At 34.5% G+C, this 19,375-nt stretch overlaps 1 long non-coding RNA gene across 3 annotated transcripts in view; it reads right to left on the minus strand.

Moving 5' to 3' along the window:
• Positions 1-7,213: 7,213 nt before the first annotated feature.
• Positions 7,214-19,375, minus strand: part of LOC136042182 (uncharacterized) — a 32,212-nt gene continuing 20,050 nt past the window's right edge. For 2 of the 3 annotated variants that reach the window (XR_010621193.1, XR_010621192.1), the window contains exon 3: positions 12,934-14,497. This is a non-coding gene — a long non-coding RNA (uncharacterized LOC136042182). Of the gene's footprint in view, positions 10,109-12,933; positions 14,498-19,375 lie in introns of those variants that run through there. The other variant, XR_010621194.1, reaches the window with a different exon arrangement.

Below are 19,375 nucleotides of genomic sequence, written 5' to 3' on the forward strand. Positions count from 1 at the left end.
TTGTGTGTGGCTATGCTGTTTGACCTATGTGATTGTATGGATGAGTAGGGTTAAGGCCTCATTCAAGTGCTGGTCTATATTAATCACTAATTTAGGAAAACAGTCTTCCTTTGCTCCTTCTGTCTCTCTCTCTTTTTTTTTTTTTTTCTTTTTTTTTGTGCTGTTGCATTGGTGATTTCTCTTTTCATGATATATATATATATATATATATATATATATATATATATATATATATATATATATATATATATATATATATATATATATATATATATATATATATATATATATATACATATATATATATATATATATATATATATATATATATATATATATATATATACTAGCTGTTGGGGTGGCGCTTCGCGCCACCCCAACACCTAGTTGGTGGGGGCGCTTCGCGCCCCCCCCAAGCCCCCCCGCGCGCGTAAGTCGTTACGCGCCATAATAGTTACGCGCCATTGTAGTTGTGTCCCTATGTCCCACCTGTGAATATAGATAGATATATATATATATGGTTTTAACTACGTAAAACTTGCGAATATACAACATTCTTTGCTGTCCCATTGTCTTTGCATATAAATAGATTGTCAGGTTTACCGACTCTTGAACATGCAACATATAATGGTCCATGGGAAAACAATCTGTATTCAGATCTATACCTCATGATTCTAATGATTGCCCTTGAGCTTTGTTGATGGTGATTGCTAATCGACCATTCCCTGTCCCGGTGTCCCGGTCGTCATTTACATCCCCCTGTTTCCTCTGGTGTCCCCGTTGTAGTTGTGTCCCTGTGTCCCGGTCGTCATTTATATTCCCTGTGTCCCGGTCGTCATTTGTATCCCGGTGTCCCGGTCTGTATATACATTCGTTTTTTAGTTTTGTTTTTCTCCTTTATTTTTTTCCTTTTTTTTTCTTTTTTAGCTTATTTAGATTTTTAGATTTTTTAGTTTTTTTATTAGTTTTTAGTTTTTTTTTCTTTTTAGTTTTTTTGTCCCGGTCGTCATTTATATCCCCCTGTTTCCCCCGGTGTCCCCGTTGTAGTTGTGTCCCTGTGTCCCGGTCGTCATTTATATTCCCTCTGTCCCGGTCGTCATTTGTATCCCGGTGTACCGGTCTGTATATACATTCGTTTTTTAGTTTTGTTTTTCTCCTTTATTTTTTTCCTTTTTTTTCTTTTTTAGTTTATTTAGATTTTTAGATTTTTTAGTTTTTTTATTAGTTTTTAGTTTTTTTTTCTTTTTAGTTTTTTTGTAGTTTTTACCTTCTTTTTAGTTTTGTTAATTTTTTTTTTTACTTATGTCCTGGTCGTCATTTATACTCCCTATGTCCCGGTGCTTTGTTGATTGCTAATCGAACATTCCTTTTGTCCTGGTCGCTTTCTCTTTGAGTGTCGTCATTTATTTTTTTCTTTTTTAGTTCTTTTAGTTTTTACCTTTTTTAGTTTTTTTTAGTTTTTTAGATGAAAATTTTTTTTAGTTTTTTCCTTTTTTTCTTTTTAGTTTTTTATTGGTTTTTACCTTTATGTTAGCTTATTTTTCAGTTTTTTCCTTTTTTTATTAGTTTTTAGTTTTTTTGTAGTTTTTGCCTTTTTTTAGTTTTTTCAGTTTTTTTTTAGTTTTTTATAGGTTTTTACCTTTATTTTAGCTTATTTTTCAGTTTTTTCCTTTTTTTTAGTTTTTTTTTAGTTTTTAGTTTTTTTAGTTTTTTACCTTTTTTTAGTTTTTTTAGTTTTTTTAGTTTTTTAGCTTTTTTATTTTTTTTATTAGTTTTTAGTTTTTTTTGTAGTTTTTGCCTTTTTTTTAGTTTTTTTAGTTTTTTAGCTTTTTTATTAGTTTTTAGTTTTTTTTGTAGTTTTTGCCTTTTTTTAGTTTGACAACTTATTTTTATATATATAGATAGTTTCTTTTTTTTACTTATGTCCTGGTCGTCATTTATACTCCCTGTGTCCCGGTGCTTTGTTGATTGCTAATCGAACATTCCTTTTGTCCTGGTCGCTTTCTCTTTGAGTGTCGTCATTTATTAGTTTTTTCCTTTTTTTCTTTTTAGTTTTTTATTGGTTTTTACCTTTATTTTAGCTTATTTTTCAGTTTTTTCCTTTTTTTTAGTTTTTTTTTATTTTTTATTTTTTTTAGTTTTTTACCTTTTTTTAGTTTTTTTAGTTTTTTTAGTTTTTTAGCTTTTTTACTTTTTTTATTAGTTTTTAGTTTTTTTTTGTAGTTTTTGCCTTTTTTTAGTTTTTTCAGTTTTTTTTTTAGTTTTTTATTGGTTTTTACCTTTATAGTTTTTTTAGTTTTTTAGCTTTTTTATTTTTTTTATTAGTTTTTAGTTTTTTTTGTAGTTTTTGCCTTTTTTTAGTTTTTTCAGTTTTGACGTCACCTGATCCAGTTTTTTCAGGTGACGTCACCTGACACATCCACACATCCACAGACAGACAACTTATTTTTATATATATAGATACTAGCTGTTGGGGTGGCGCTTCGCGCCACCCCAACACCTAGTTGGTGGGGGCGCTTCGCGCCCCCCCCAAGCCCCCCCGCGCGCGTAAGTCGTTACGCGCCATAATAGTTACGCGCCATTGTAGTTGTGTCCCTATGTCCCACCTGTGAATATAGATATATATATATATACTAGCTGTTGGGGTGGCGCTTCGCGCCACCCCAACACCTAGTTGGTGGGGGCGCTTCGCGCCCCCCCCAAGCCCCCCCGCGCGCGTAAGTCGTTACGCGCCATAATAGTTACGCGCCATTGTAGTTGTGTCCCTATGTCCCACCTGTGAATATAGATATATATATATATATATGGTTTTAACTACGTAAAACTTGCGAATATACAACATTCTTTGCTGTCCCATTGTCTTTGCATATAAATAGATTGTCAGGTTTACCGACTCTTGAACATGCAACATATAATGGTCCATGGGAAAACAATCTGTATTCAGATCTATACCTCATGATTCTAATGATTGCCCTTGAGCTTTGTTGATGGTGATTGCTAATCGACCATTCCCTGTCCCGGTGTCCCGGTCGTCATTTACATCCCCCTGTTTCCCCCGGTGTCCCCGTTGTAGTTGTGTCCCTGTGTCCCGGTCGTCATTTATATTCCCTGTGTCCCGGGTCCCGGTCATCATTTGTATCCCGGTGTCCCGGTCTGTATATACATTCGTTTTTTAGTTTTGTTTTTCTCCTTTATTTTTTTCCTTTTTTTTTCTTTTTTAGCTTATTTAGATTTTTAGATTTTTTAGTTTTTTTTATTAGTTTTTAGTTTTTATTTCTTTTTAGTTTTTTTGTCCCGGTCGTCATTTATATCCCCCTGTTTCCCCCGGTGTCCCCGTTGTAGTTGTGTCCCTGTGTCCCGGTCGTTATTTATATTCCCTGTGTCCCGGTCGTCATTTGTATCCCGGTGTACCGGTCTGTATATACATTCGTTTTTTAGTTTTGTTTTTCTCCTTTATTTTTTTCCTTTTTTTTTCTTTTTTAGTTTATTTAGATTTTTAGATTTTTTAGTTTTTTTATTAGTTTTTAGTTTTTTTTTCTTTTTAGTTTTTTTGTAGTTTTTACCTTCTTTTTAGTTTTGTTAATTTTTTTTTTTACTTGTGTCCTGGTCGTCATTTATACTCCCTGTGTCCCGGTGCTTTGTTGATTGCTAATCGAACATTCCTTTTGTCCTGGTCGCTTTCTCTTTGAGTGTCGTCATTTATTAGTTTTTTCCTTTTTTTTTTAGTTTTTTATTGGTTTTTACCTTTATTTTAGCTTATTTTTCAGTTTTTTCCTTTTTTTTAGTTTTTTTTTATTTTTTATTTTTTTTAGTTTTTTACCTTTTTTTAGTTTTTATAGTTTTTTTAGTTTTTTAGCTTTTTTACTTTTTTTATTAGTTTTTAGTTTTTTTTTGTAGTTTTTGCCTTTTTTTAGTTTTTTCAGTTTTTTTTTTAGTTTTTTATTGGTTTTTACCTTTATAGTTTTTTTAGTTTTTTAGCTTTTTTATTTTTTTTATTAGTTTTTAGTTTTTTTTGTAGTTTTTGCCTTTTTTTAGTTTTTTCAGTTTTGACGTCACCTAATCCAGTTTTTTCAGGTGACGTCACCTGACACATCCATCCATCCATCCATCCATCCATCCATCCACAGACAACTTATTTTTATATATATAGATATATATATATATATATATCTATATATATAAAAATAAGTTGTCTGTCTGTGGATGTGTGGATGGATGTGTGGATGGATGTGTCAGGTGACGTCACCTGAAAAAACTGGATTAGGTGACGTCAAAACTGAAAAAACTAAAAAAAGGCAAAAACTACAAAAAAAACTAAAAACTAATAAAAAAAATAAAAAAGCTAAAAAACTAAAAAAACTATAAAGGTAAAAACCAATAAAAAACTAAAAAAAAAACTGAAAAAACTAAAAAAAGGCAAAAACTACAAAAAAAAACTAAAAACTAATAAAAAAAGTAAAAAAGCTAAAAAACTAAAAAAACTAAAAAAACTAAAAAAAGGTAAAAAACTAAAAAAAATAAAAATAAAAAAAAACTAAAAAAAAGGAAAAAACTGAAAAATAAGCTAAAATAAAGGTAAAAACCAATAAAAAACTAAAAAAAAAAAGGAAAAAACTAATAAATGACGACACTCAAAGAGAAAGCGACCAGGACAAAAAACTAAAAAAAAAGGCAAAAACTACAAAAAAACTAAAAACTAATAAAAAAAATAAAAAAGCTAAAAAACTAAAAAAACTAAAAAAAGGTAAAAAACTAAAAAAACTAAGAACTAAAAAAAAACTAAAAAAGGTAAAAACTAAAAGAACTAAAAAAGAAAAAAATAAATGACGACACTCAAAGAGAAAGCGACCAGGACAAAAGGAATGTTCGATTAGCAATCAACAAAGCACCGGGACACAGGGAGTATAAATGACGACCAGGACACAAGTAAAAAAAAAAATTAACAAAACTAAAAAGAAGGTAAAAACTACAAAAAAACTAAAAAGAAAAAAAAACTAAAAACTAATAAAAAAACTAAAAAATCTAAAAATCTAAGTAAACTAAAAAAGAAAAAAAAAGGAAAAAAATAAAGGAGAAAAACAAAACTAAAAAACGAATGTATATACAGACCGGTACACCGGGATACAAATGACGACCGGGACACAGGGAATATAAATAACGACCGGGACACAGGGACACAACTACAACGGGGACACCGGGGGAAACAGGGGGATATAAATGACGACCGGGACAAAAAAACTAAAAAGAAATAAAAACTAAAAACTAATAAAAAAAACTAAAAAATCTAAAAATCTAAATAAGCTAAAAAAGAAAAAAAAAGGAAAAAAATAAAGGAGAAAAACAAAACTAAAAAACGAATGTATATACAGACCGGGACACCGGGATACAAATGATGACCGGGACCCGGGACACAGGGAATATAAATGACGACCGGGACACAGGGACACAACTACAACGGGGACACCGGGGGAAACAGGGGGATAACCTGACAATCTATTTATATGCAAAGACAATGGGACAGCAAAGAATGTTGTATATTCGCAAGTTTTACGTAGTTAAAACCATATATATATATATATATCTATATTCACAGGTGGGACATAGGGACACAACTACAATGGCGCGTAACTATTATGGCGCGTAACGACTTACGCGCGCGGGGGGGCTTGGGGGGGGCGCGAAGCGCCACCCCAACAGCTAGTATATATATATATATATATATATATATATATATATATATATATATATATATATATATATATATATATATATATATATATATATATATATATATGAAAATATATATATGTACTATAAATGGGCAAATTAAATTTTATCAAACTGTTCGTGGTAACGAACTGTAGTAAGGAGCGACCCGGCTCAATAGTAACCAAAACTCTAAAAAATGGAATTTTGATACCAATAGCTATGCCAAAAGAATTACATTTTAATGCTGATTTTAAATATATAAATTTCATCAAGTTTAGTCTTACCAATCAAAAGTTACGAGTCTGAGAAAATTTGCCTTATTTTAGAAAATAGGGGGAAGCAACTCCTAGAAGTCATTGAATCTTGACGAAAATCACACCATCAGATTCAGCGTATCAGAGAACCATAATGTAGAAGTTTCAAGTTCCTATCTACAAAAATGTGGAATTTTGTATTTTTTGCCAGAAAGCAGATCACCGATTGGTGTTTTTTTATTTTCTATTTTTTTTTCCAGGGGTGATCGTATCGACCCAGAGGCCCTAGAATTTTGCGAGATGGCTCAGTCTAACGGAAATGAAAAGTTCTAGTCCCCTTTTTAAGTGACCAAAAAAGTTGGAGGGCACCTAGGCCCCCTCCCACGCAAATTATGTTCCTAAAGTCACCGGATTAAAATTCTGAGATAGCCATTTTATTCAACGTAGTCGAAAAATCTTATAACTATGTCTTTGGGGACGACTTACTTCCCCACAGTCCCCATGGGAGGGGCTAAAAGTTACAAACTTTGACCAGTGCTTACATATAGTAATGGTTATTTTGAAGTGTAGAGACGTTTTCAGGGGGATTTTTTGGTTGGGGGGAGGGGTTGAGAAGAGGGTGATATATTGGGTGAACTTTCATTGGAGGAAAAAGCCATTTAGCCAAAAAAATAAATATGCAAATTTTGTTTTAATTATTCATCTGCGGAGAGCCAAAATCAAAACATGCATTGATTCAAAAATGTTCAGAAATTAAATAAAAAAAACTGTTTTTTTAAACGGAAAGTAAGGAGCGACATTAAAACTTAAAACGAACAGAAATTACTTCGTATACGAAAGGGGCTGCTTTTTCATCAACGCCCCGCTCTTTACGCTAAAGTTTTTTATTGTTTTAAAAAGTAGAGCTAAGAGAAAGAGTCAAACTTTAGCGTAAAGAGTGGGGTATTGATAAGGAAGCAGCTCCTTTCATATACGAAGTAATTTCTGTTCGTTTTAGGTTTTAATTTCGCTCCTTACTTTCCGTCTAAAAAATTTTTTTTTTAATTTAATTTTTATAACAATAAGAGGGTGTTTGGACCCTGAACTACTGTGTTTCCCTGTAGTCAAGACAACCATAATCATCACTCTTTACGCTAAAGTGTGACTTCTTTTTCACAATTCTTTAAGAAGACGGTTCAAACAGATGGCCCGTTGAATTTAAATGGGAAGTATTTTTAAAGAACTTTAAAACTTCAGTTTAAAGAGCGAGGGTTGAGGAAGAGGCAGATCCTCTTTGTGTTTTAAGCATTTTTTTATTCGTTTTAAGTTTTAATTTTACTTCACTACTTTATTTGTAAAAGGGTATTTTTGATTTAATTACCAAGCTAATTACCAAGCGATATTTCATGACTACCAAGATCCTACCATCGACACTGCAGTGTGTTGTTACAGCTGGGTTTAACTTTTGGGTCCCATACATTCTTAGATAAAACCTAATGCGCCCCCCACAGGATCATCTTCATTACCTGTTCTAGTAACTTTTATTTGAAGGCTATACTGTTTCAACGACATCTATTATAAATTTAGAACAGATAGTGCAATAATATTTTTAGCATTCATCTTCAGCATAAAAATAGACTTACGATTTTCTAAGCTAAAGTATACTGTATTTTCTGGATACAAACGGATATTATATCAACGTTCAAGCTATAGACGTCTTTCTTATTCAACACAAAAAATCCTATCTACCCCTAAGCTAGAACATAAAACTAACAGGTGATAGGCCGACACTGTTTGAAAAATCATTCTGGGCAAGAATATACAAATCACTGACAAAAAGTCTATGATCTTATATATGGTATGATAAAATGTGTTACATAATTTTTTGTTTCGTCATACAAACAGAATTTACTTTGATGAGGGTGAACATTTAGAAAGGGGGCCAGATTTGAAACTAAAACCATGAAAATAGACACATGAAAAAGGTAAAGGTAAAGGTAAAGGATACGGCATTAGACTTTACAGTCCCTACCGGCGGTGCTGATCTCCGTTTCTTGGCCCTTCAGCCAGGAAGTGCAATGGGGGGTTGGGGGCCAGCCATCCTGTGCTTTCGCACACCCTTCCTGTTTACCTTCCCCAGATTTCTCCAGGTACCCATTTAGAGCTGGGTCGACTCTGGCTAAGCTTACAGAGTCACGCCACTGACCCCCGTCCCAACTGAAGAATTGGGTACACTGGGATTCGAACCCGCGTCCTCTCAGACAAAGGATCCCGAATCCAGCGACAATATTGATGTAATAGTAAAAGCCTTGAAATTTGGGGGGGGGGGGATTAACCTGAAGTTTTGTTTTAATCAGCACTGGTTTTGGGCTATTTTATACCATTATTTTCATTATTAAAATTCGAATAACTAAAACTTATTTTTTGTTAATGATAAGAGCATTTTTGTTGTATAGCCTCTGAAGATATATTTCTGTCGATATATTTGGCATGGTTTGTGCCATCACTTTGTAAATGACTAAACTTGTTGTGAACGCGCCATTATTTGACAGCATTTTGCTAACTTTTGAAACGTCCGTTTTACATGCGTATTTTAAAGCATACAGGTATGTGAGTAAGGTCTGTCAGCATCAAGAAGAAGTGACTTATTTGAAATATTATTGCCTCTTGGTGAATTAAAATTCCACTTTTCATAGTAGCTGCTAAAACTCTGGGGTTATAGCTACAGAGGATCCAAAGTAGGACTGTAAGGGTTTGCTCGGCAACAATCGTATATGACCGCAGAATTGAAAAATTCTCGGACTATATGTAACAGATGACACTCTCCACTAACTCCTTGAAAAACATTGTCATACACTGCATTTGCGCTTGAAGTTGCCTGGAGCGTCCCCTTTGAATCAAGACCTTAAGTGCAGCATCATGAACGCTGTCAAGGGGGCATACCCTACTCCTGGGAATACGAGCGCAATAAAAATCTTCACCTCAGGATCTAAGCCACTCTATATTTATGTAACACTATTTGAATATGTTTGAATATTTTCATGATTTTATTTGATCATTTTAGACTAAGTTTATAATAATTTAATTTACTACTATTAGATCTATCAGTTACAACACTAGCCGCTTCGATAGCAGTCAAGATTCGTCATATCACTCATAGGAACCTAAAAATTAAGCAACATTTTAAAATTTCAGTTTTCTCGTCTGTTGATAGCAAACTAAGATTTGCTTTTGAGGGATTTTTTATTTTCAGAAAAGATAAGCCAAATTCAGGTGCGATTTTCTTAGCAGTTTAATTTCATTAAGTTCACTATGGCAAACTTTTGGGTTGTTAAAAATACTAGAAAAAGCTAGTTTTACTAATTGAAACTGGTAGAAAATTTCTAAATAGAAAAACTCCACTAAAAGATTCTCCGAAATATAATTCTACCTAGGCTTATACTTCTCCTACCTTGGGATTAACCGACTTCGTTTTTGTTTTTCGTTGTCTTTTTGTGATAGATAAAATAATTAATGGACAACAGCATTAATTGATAATGAAAGGGAGAGGGGGCTCAAATTTATTGGACGGTAGTCTTAGCTTTTATTAAAACTTTTTTCTTTAACTTCTTTCATGATATATTCTAGACTTTCGTCAAGTGCTGGAAATGATGGAATCACGGTTCGAGGAAACGTGATGACAAGAGCAGTAACAATGAAGTAGTTGGGGTTTTTAATTGAATAAAACCTGTCGTGGAAAAACCATTCATTTCTTGAGTGATTTTGATGTGAAGCCCACTCCAGGTTGTCAGTCTATTCAAGGAATTTCCTTGATTTTCCTTTTGTTTTGGCATTTCCTTTTTGTTTCCATCTTCTTCTTGTCTTTTCCTCTTCCTCTTTTTTCCTTTATTCCTTCATCAGTTGAGTTTCTTGTGTGGTGAGTCTTGTGCTTGTGTCTTGTGTGGTTCCCTTCGAAGCTTATTGCCTTTCTTGGCAGGCAAAAGGCGAATAGAGTTTTTTTTTTTATAAATGTATATCTCTCTTGTGATGTAATCACAGTAATCTCTTGTTATTCAGTTAGGCTTTCACAGGATATCGCTTATAATTATTACTTTTATCAGTATTGTTATTATTACGGTTATTATTAATCACTGAAGAACCCGTTCTGTAGTAAATACTGCATACAACTGGAAAAAATAGAAAAAAAGAGAAAAGAAAAAAGAAATTGACTTCGTGACAATAAATAGAAAATACACTAAACTAAATGCAAGTAATATTTACATTGTACATTGTATACAAATTCTCAATTACACACAATACACTAGCAGGGGCACCAAAGATCATAAACTATTTTTATATTATGTATTGGATTTAATGAAGTTGTAGCTTCCTCGGGGTTGGCTATTCTGAATCCCTGAACTGTTTCTTGAGCTGTAGAAAACAAAAGCAGGAAAAATAATAGGGAATTTATCTAATACAGTACTAATTTGTTCAAACTTTAACTGAATATTTTGATCCATATCCAAAAGATATAAGCATATATATCTCTACATTTACAGCAAAGCATATATATGTTACCGTGAATGTCCAAAATCTGGTTAATGTCGACATTCACCGGCAAATACTCGAAATTCCTTTTTCTCTCCTTGGAATTAATTATATAAAAAATAAATTTTTTTAACTGAAAGTAAGGAGCGACATTAAATCTTAAAAATAACAGAAATTACTTCGTATATGAATGGGGCTTTTCCTCTTCAACGTCCCGCTCTTTACGCTAAAGTTTGATTCTTTCTCTTAACTCTAATTTTAAAATTTAAAAAAAACTTTAGCGTAAAGAGTGGGGCATTGAGGAGGAAAAGCCCCTTCATATACGAAGTAATTTCTGTTCGTTTTAAGTTTTAATGTCGCTCCTTACTTTCAGTTGAAAAAACTTGTTTTTTATTTAATTTCTGGACGTTTTTGAGTTAATGTATGTTTTGATCTTGGCTCTTTGCATATCAAACAGTTCGTGGTAACGTAGTAAGGAGCGAACCGGCTCAATAGTAACCAAAACTCTAAAAAATGGGATTTTGATATCAATAGCTACATCAAAAGAATCGCATTTTAATGTTGATTTTAAATATATAAGTTTAATCAAGTTTAGTCTTACCCATCAAAAGTTATGAGCCTGGGAAAATTTGCCTTATTTTAGAAAATAGGGGCAACAACTCCAAAAAGTCATAGATCATCAACGCCCCGCTCTTTACGCTAAATTTTTTTACTGTTTTAAAAAGTAGAGTTAAGAGAAAGAGTCAAACTTTAGCGTGAAGAGCGGGGCGTTGATGAGGAAGCATCTCCTTTCATATACGAAGTAATTTCTGTTCGTTTTAAGTTTTAACGTCGCTCCTTACTTTCCGTTAAAAAAACTTGTTTTTTTATTTAATAAATTATTAAAACGAAATTTGCACATTAATTTTTTTTGGCTAAATGGCTTTGTCATTGGTTTAATCGGAAGTTTTGGAGAAAAAAAAAGCGAGAGAGGAGGCCTAGTTGCTGTCCAATTTTTTGATTACTTAAAAAGGCAACTAGAACTTTTAATTTCTTAGGAACGTTTTCATTAGTAAAAAATATACGTAACTTACGAATAAACTGACGTAACAAACTTCTATATTCGTACGTTTTATTGCGTATATGAGGGGGTTCAACCTCTCGTCAATACCTCACTATTTTCACTAAAGCTTAAATTTTGTCCCAATTCCTCAAGAATGACCCCTGAATCACAAATGCCACAGAATAAATAGTTGAAATTACTAAAAATGCTTTAGCGTAAAGAGCGAGGTGCTACGAGGAGTTTAACCCTTATACGTAATAGGGGTTATATGCGTAATAAGGCTCACATGCGTAATACTTTCTGTTCGTTTTAAGTTTTAATGCTGATCCTTACTTTCATTTGAAAAAAACTTTTCATATTTATTTTTTCCTTGTATTCTTAAATAAAGCTATAAAATCCTGCACCCCCTTCATTGAAATTCTCTTCCCCAATGACAAATTCCTCCATAGAAAGATCCTCCCACGTAATCCCCCCACCCCCAAAAAACAAAAAATCTCCCTGAACACTTTCCAATAACCATTACTGTGTATAAACACAGATCAAAGTTTGGAACTTGCAGCCCCTCCCACGGGGACTGTGAGGGAGTAAATCGTCCTTAAAGACATAGTTATTAGGTTTTTCGACTATGGTGAATAAAATGGCTATCTCAGAATTTTGATCCGGTGACTTTGGGGGGAAAATGAGCGTGGCAGGGGGCCTAGGTGCCCTCCATTTTTTCGTCACTTAAAAAGACCACTAGAACTTTTAATTTCCGTTAGAAGGGGCCCTTTCGCGACATTCTAGGACCACTGAGTCGATACACCCTACTGAAAATGCTATCCACCCAGTCCGAGAAAACACTCTCAAAGTTGTTTAAGTCCGGATTAAGGATCTACATTTCAGTTTTTAGGTAATTCAAGCACACCTTACCTGACTCTTCCTTAAAAAAAATTGAGATATGGCTGCGTTTACGCTATCCCGCCCGCCCGCCTCCTGAAGTTGTCGTTCTAGAAGGGCCCAAATCTTACCTAGATAGGACTGTACCACGCCTACTGGATCTATGTGAATAAACCGTTACGAGAGTATTAAAGGGGTTTTGGAACACAGCCCCAAAGACATAAATAGTGGGAAAGACAGAATCAGCTTAATAAAATCCTGATAATATAGGGGGATCCAACACCACTTTTCTTGCTTCCCCCACATCTCTGTCACTGTGAGGGGTAGGTACCTGTTCTTCCAGTACCCTATTGACCTCAATAGATGGTAATTGCACTGAGAAAGGGTTTAAGAGTGTACATCGAGGCTGAGATCTCTCAAAAACACTTGTAAATTAAAGTTGAATGAATTGTAAATTACATTTACATTTACATTTACATTTAATTTACATTTAATTGTAAATTAAAGTTGAATGAAGGTATACTAAATCCCTCTGGCGTTCACTTTTCTCCGTGGCCTGTTCTCTCACCATTAACGTTTTAATATGCTAATAGTGGTTGTAGGCCCCTTGAGATGATGTTAGCGTTGATATAAAAATTAATAAATGAAAAGAGCTGATAATCCCATTGAAACACTTTTGTCTTCATCCTGATAAAAAGAATTTATATTAAGCTGAAAGAGAATACAATATTAGTCTTACATTTCTTGAGGGGTAAAGATACCCTTTGGATTCGTTGAGGGTCTTCTACCAACTAAAAGTGTAATGACCAGAAAGTATACCATACATGGAGCCAAAGTGATCGTTTGGATCTAGAAACCCCATTCTACCAGCTAATAATATTAATAGCCAGAAATTACTCCCACGAATCAGGGTAGGTTGCCCCCGTTACGCTTCAGCTATTACGAAGTTCCCCCATTAAAATTATGATTCTTTAGTCTTACAGAGGGGTGGTGCTTATAAGGTCCGCTAGTTCCACTCTCCTATGCCATAAAAATTGGTGAGCACATCAAAAATTTATTAATCAAAAACACTTTCGGGACTTCGTGGTAACGAACTCGAAGTAAGGAGTGACTTAGCCAAATGTTAACCGTACCTCTAAAAACCAGAATTCGATAATATAGATGCTTAAAAAAAACTACCACAAAAGCCCCCCAAAATTCAAGAAATATTAACGGAATTCACACCATCAGGTTCAGCATATCAGAGAACTTATAGAAAATATATTATTTGTTATTGGGAAGTAAATAGACGTTTTTAAGATTGGGGGAAGTAATTTGGAGAAAATTTTCAAAGGGTAAGCTTTCCAGGGTAAATTTTATGTGGGGAGATTTACCTCCCCCCTTTATATTAATCGTGTAAAAAAAACTTTCAAAACAATAGAACACTTGTAGTTCAACGATTTTACCTTATATATGATTAGCCTTTATATAAGGCTAGTCTTAATGTGTAAACTGGAGACGGGCAGGATCTATACAAGATAGTAAGATGTGTAAGAGTGCTGTTGTTGTTGTTAAAAAAGAGGGAAAAACTGCAGAAAACTTGGAAGATACAGCCAGACAGCATCTTATTAAATTAAGAGGGAATAGTCAATCTGGGTTTGTCTAGTTACAGATAGGAAAAGGGTCACAATTAGTGATAATTAAAGAGTTGAAGTGAGATGGGCAGAACATGTTTATCAACATTTATAATTTTGCATGAGCCATAGACAACAAAAGCGATAGGGCCACCCCTGGGAAAAATGATGCATATGCTCTGTGAATGCATATAGCCCATATGAATGTGATGTCATTTAATATGACAAAATTACATTCTCTAATTAACATCATTGCTTTCCTTCATTTTTTCTTACCATTTCAATCTTTCAACTTTTTCTTCTTCTTTCTTCATCTTCTTTTAGAGACAGTGATTGTTTCTTTTGTTTTCACTTTTTGTTGCCTTTTCTTCTTCTCTTCTTTTTTCTCCATATTCTGTGCTCTTCAATTTCATGTTTCTTCTCATATTTTACCGTTGTTTCTGTTGTCACTTCAGGCTTGGTTGTCTTACAGGCATTTACGAGAGGATTGAACAGGACTATAATGAAAATGGGAGCAGTTCGATGGTTCTTTTTAGAGAAAATTTAGATTTTAATAATATGAAATTTATAAAAGAATTTTTATTAGAGGCAGGAGGGGGCAGGAGGGTGAAAAATATAATACAGATTTGAGGGGTTTTCGCAGGTGTGTAATACCTTCCTTTCGACACAGGGCTTAAGTGCTTTGAGCATGTGGTCTTCACGGAAGGCCATAAAACCCGTTTCAGTGATACCACTAAGACACGTTTGCATGATTTGGCAGTTAATAGGGGTCTGGATGTTGCAGGATTTCCTAAAGTAGATTTCAACTGTTTAAAGGGACAATATTCTCTAATAATTAAGGGAATAGACATTTTTGAGAGGGTTAATGAACATTTAAAATTTGGTGTTATAGTTTTAAAGTACGAAACAAAGTATGAAGAGGGGGAACTTAAATATAAGAAGGAGTCAATATATTCAGTGAGGGCTATGTCCATTGAATTGGTGGAACACTGGTTATGGATTCTCTACGAGCCTTCCAGTGAATCTGATGCATTATGGCATTTTTTCCGATTCCAAAAATTAGTTAGGTTCTAAGTCAAGGGAAAAAGCAAAGTTCACGTCATTATTGTCCAATGTGTTTTTCAGTCTTCCAAACAGAGTTGAAGTTAAACCACTACTTGAAGCACTGTAAGCATCATGGGTGCCAATCCAATGAGACATGTTCAGGTGACAATGCCATTTTGCTTTTCGAGAATTTTCAAAATTCACTCCTACACAGTGACGAGTTGCCTTCAGGCGTCAAAGTTAAACTCACGGACGTGTACAACCCATCAAACTTGAAACGTGTCAAAGAAGATGAAGCCACTGTGGTCTTTTATGCCCATGCACAATGAAACTCCAGTAAAACCATGCAATTGGCAGTGATATTTGAGACATTAGGTGGGGAATACTGTGTAGGCGCAGCTCTGGTTGCGCTTATTATAACACCTAATAAGTAAATTCCACGGCAGCGCAACATAAACTATCCGATGACTCTATCACCAGAGGACGAGTTGGCAATTAAACATAAATAAATGTCTTGGGTATGCAAGAAGAAATTTGTCGAGGGTAGTTGGGAAGCGTCAGTCCGTGACAATAATCATTTAAGTAATCCAATTTTATTGGGAAAGTAACGTTTGTGGACTGGCAAAGAAATTAAGTAATCTAAATGTTAAAAATCAATATCTTTTTACTGGTTTCCATACACAATTCCAACTATTATTTGAAATTCATATTACCAGCGTTGGCACGTTTTCAGAAAGGTGAAGTTGTAAATGGCGCATGGGTAGTCGGGTCTTTTTCTCATATCATCATGCCAAAATTATCTGAGAAGTTGCTGCTCTTAAAAATGGGAAGGATTATTTGTAAAATGTACCTGTCAAGTGATGTATTGACGTTGTTGGAACATGGACAAAATTTATGAGGAATTTGGGTTGGATATGGGTTATAATTTTTCAGCTGCTTATTTTGTGATGGAATTAATTCTTGAAATCAGTAAAGAAGAAATAGGTCTGATCACTTACGTGGATCGGCACTTATTAGTAGAGAGATCAATGCTGGGAGCGAGGATCATATCTTGGAAACTGACCCGACTTGACAAAGCACCGGTGAAAATTCAAATGCAGTTTTTCTGGATGTGAGTTCCCTTTACTTTTGGCAATGTCTCACTACTCGTTTTCGAGTGGGAGTTACAAATCGCCGGGCAATCCTTGCTATCCAGGTTTCCTTGGCATTGTCACTATTGAATAGAACCGACCTCAAGGATGGTTTTTCAAAACTGATGGTGAAATACCAGAGGAACTTCGTGACTCGGTAAAGAATTTTGTTTTCCCATGCTTAAACAGACCAGTCCTTATTGATTCATTGAGGCCCTATGACATTTCCTTGGTAGAGGATGGGGGTATGCACTGGAAATCTTCAAAACAAAAGCTTATTTCAAAGCTCCATCCGGAATGGAATATTACTGTGAATCATGTTCTTTTGCGGCGGAGGCACGCCAACGGTTTTAAGGTCATAAGAACGCTCTGAGGCAAAAACAAGGGTTGAAAAAGAAATCTTTAAGCTTATTTTGAATTAAGCCTTTGGTAAGATGTGCGAGATTGTGTGCAATAAGAGTCATTGTGACGTTGTAACCGGCCCAAAAGAATGTGCCCAAATCATCGCCGATCCAAATTTCACATCGTTCACAATCTTAGACTCAAATATGGTCTTTTATAGGAAAAAAGAAATGTAGTTTGAAAAAAATATTGCCGCTGGAAGTGCCACTTTAGAAATTTCCAAGAAACTCGTGTTGGAATTTTATTACAATGTGTATTAGCTCCAATATTCGGAGGAGGGGCAAATTCAGGTGTACTTTGGAGACACTGATTCACTATTATTAAAAGTTAAAACAGACAATCTGTTGGACGATTTGGAAAATGGTGTACACACTAGCTTTCAAATGGACTAAACCAACAAGGAGGACTCTGGTTACTGGTGCTAATGAAGCGCCAGGCCCCAAATAAGTTATTATTTTTGAAATCCGAAACGGGAAGCGACTTTATATCCAATGGTGTACTTGCAGGTCCGAAGGTGCAGTGTGTGCAGACGCACCTTGAGGATAACAAAAAAGTCTGCAAAGAGGTGCCTTCCAACTAAGTAAAGGAAAATTTTGACACAAGTGTTTATAGAAACTGTGTAGAAACAATTTTAATTGCAAGTGCAAAGGTCATGGTGATTGCCTATTTAAAATACAGAAGTACACAGTTAGAGTTGAAAAAATGCCATGTCAGCCATGTCAGACAAAATTTATGTGCGCAAGGACAGTGTGGTAGCACTACCATACGACCACTACCCTACTTCTAATTAAGACGTATGTGTAAAGTACGAAAGGGTATTAGTTTGGAGGAAGTTAAATAGTTATTGAGAGCAGGGGCCCTTTTTTCTATCCTAACAGTTTTTTTCTCAGTCTCTACCCCAACAGTCACCAGATCAGCAGTGTGTTTTTCTAGTGTTTTTCTGTGTTTGTTTATTTTTTGCGCAAGGTGGAATCTTTGTTGTTTGAAAAAGTTCTTAGCATTATACTATGAATTCACAAGCATCCCGTGACTGGCCCTCAACCACCACAGCGGGCGGCACGCCTTCCGACCATCACAGTAGCCCCCACGTGTTCCGGGGGTGGCAACCTCAATTGATTTTTTAGTATTCAAGGTTTTTTAGTATTTTTGATTTCTACCCATGCAAATATGTTCAACTGATAATTAATATTTTTTAGTTTTATGCATATGTTGATTTTTAAAAGTGTAGTGCAGTTATTTGTGTAAAAGAAAACATGTATTTTGTTCTTTTCCTTTTGGTCTTTATTCAACAGATTCAGGTTAGGTTAGTTGTATTTTGACAGTGGGAAGAGCAATATGAATTAATTTAAAACTCAATTCACATCATTTCTTTGCAGTCCGTCAAAACAACATTTTTTCACGAAAAATAATTCGAAATCGTGATAAAATGTTTTTAGAAAATCCAAAAAACATATATTATTGCTACAGTGTGTGGCAAGATTCCTATGATAAAATAAAGACTGTTGCCTCAGATATTAATTCAAACGAGGACTTGACTCGTTTAATAATATTGAACCGAACTCGTGGTTCATTATTGATGATTTACCTGAATTCTTTGAAGAATAGATTCAGGAAATGTTACAATTATTCACGGACCGGTCTCATTATAAAAAAAAATTCCTGAACCATTGTTTTTTACAATTTCTTTCATCAGAGAAAATATACGAGACCACTTGCTTTGAAATGTACTTACTATATCATCTATAGGGTTGTTCGGGATCCAATTTCTCTCGTTACTTTAAACAAACAAATATATTACGGTGAACCGAAGTTTCTACTCTCGGTATACAACCGAGTTACATTCTATTGGATCTCAATCAAAACATACCAGAGGATTTAATTGTGGTCATGGATATTTTTCACAATGAAATTACAATATATCTACCCATGAATAGTAAAAAAGGTTATTAGTTGTCATCATGACACTGAAGAAACTAAATGAAAACATACAATTATTTTCCATCCTAGGTAATTCAAAACCGCGGCTTAGGAAGGGTATACTCAAACATGCCATTGATAATGAATTCATCAATCTCACATCTGAACTTTTTAAATTTAAGAGAAGGCAATGTTCAACAGCCAAAAGCAGTTAAGCGACAGAACATAGTTCGCACCCAAGAGAAGTACAATGGCACTTCCTGGCTGAAGGGCCGGGAAACGGAGATCAGCACCGCCGGAACGAAAGGTAAAGTCTAATGCCGTATCCTTTGCCCTTTTTTTTACATAGTTCGCATGTACGTCCCCTATCTTGCGAAAATGGGGGAAAATATTTTAAAATAAAATGGATTGTTCCAGCGGGTGGGAGTTTCTTTTCATTGTTACTGCGAATTATTGCGGGGCTAATAATCATTATTATCGAGATAAAATGGCCGAACCTTAAAAGTTGACGACAATAGAAATAGAACTCGTTCTTTTACGAAAAGGGCGCTATGAAGATAATCTTGATAAATTTATTATCAATGAGACAATTGCCGAAGATAAAAAAATAAATTTCGCTTCCAAATACTCGCCGACATGTCGATCAGCATAAGCCTTAATGTGAAAGACCGCTCAAAGTAAGAGTTATTGATCAAATACAACCTCAAAGCTCTGAAATTTGAACATCACCGCCAGTCCCACGACCTCCAAAACAAGAAGAAGATTTATCTAAAGTTACAACAAGTGTTGTAGACCTAATGCCCCATTTGTATAGTGAGCTAAGTAAAGACTATTGACCCATATCACTGAAAATGAAAAAGTGTGAATTGAGGACAAAATAAT

The sequence above is a fragment of the Artemia franciscana genome, unplaced genomic scaffold, assembly GCF_032884065.1.
Source record: "Artemia franciscana unplaced genomic scaffold, ASM3288406v1 PGA_scaffold_74, whole genome shotgun sequence".
NCBI lineage: Eukaryota > Metazoa > Arthropoda > Branchiopoda > Anostraca > Artemiidae > Artemia > Artemia franciscana.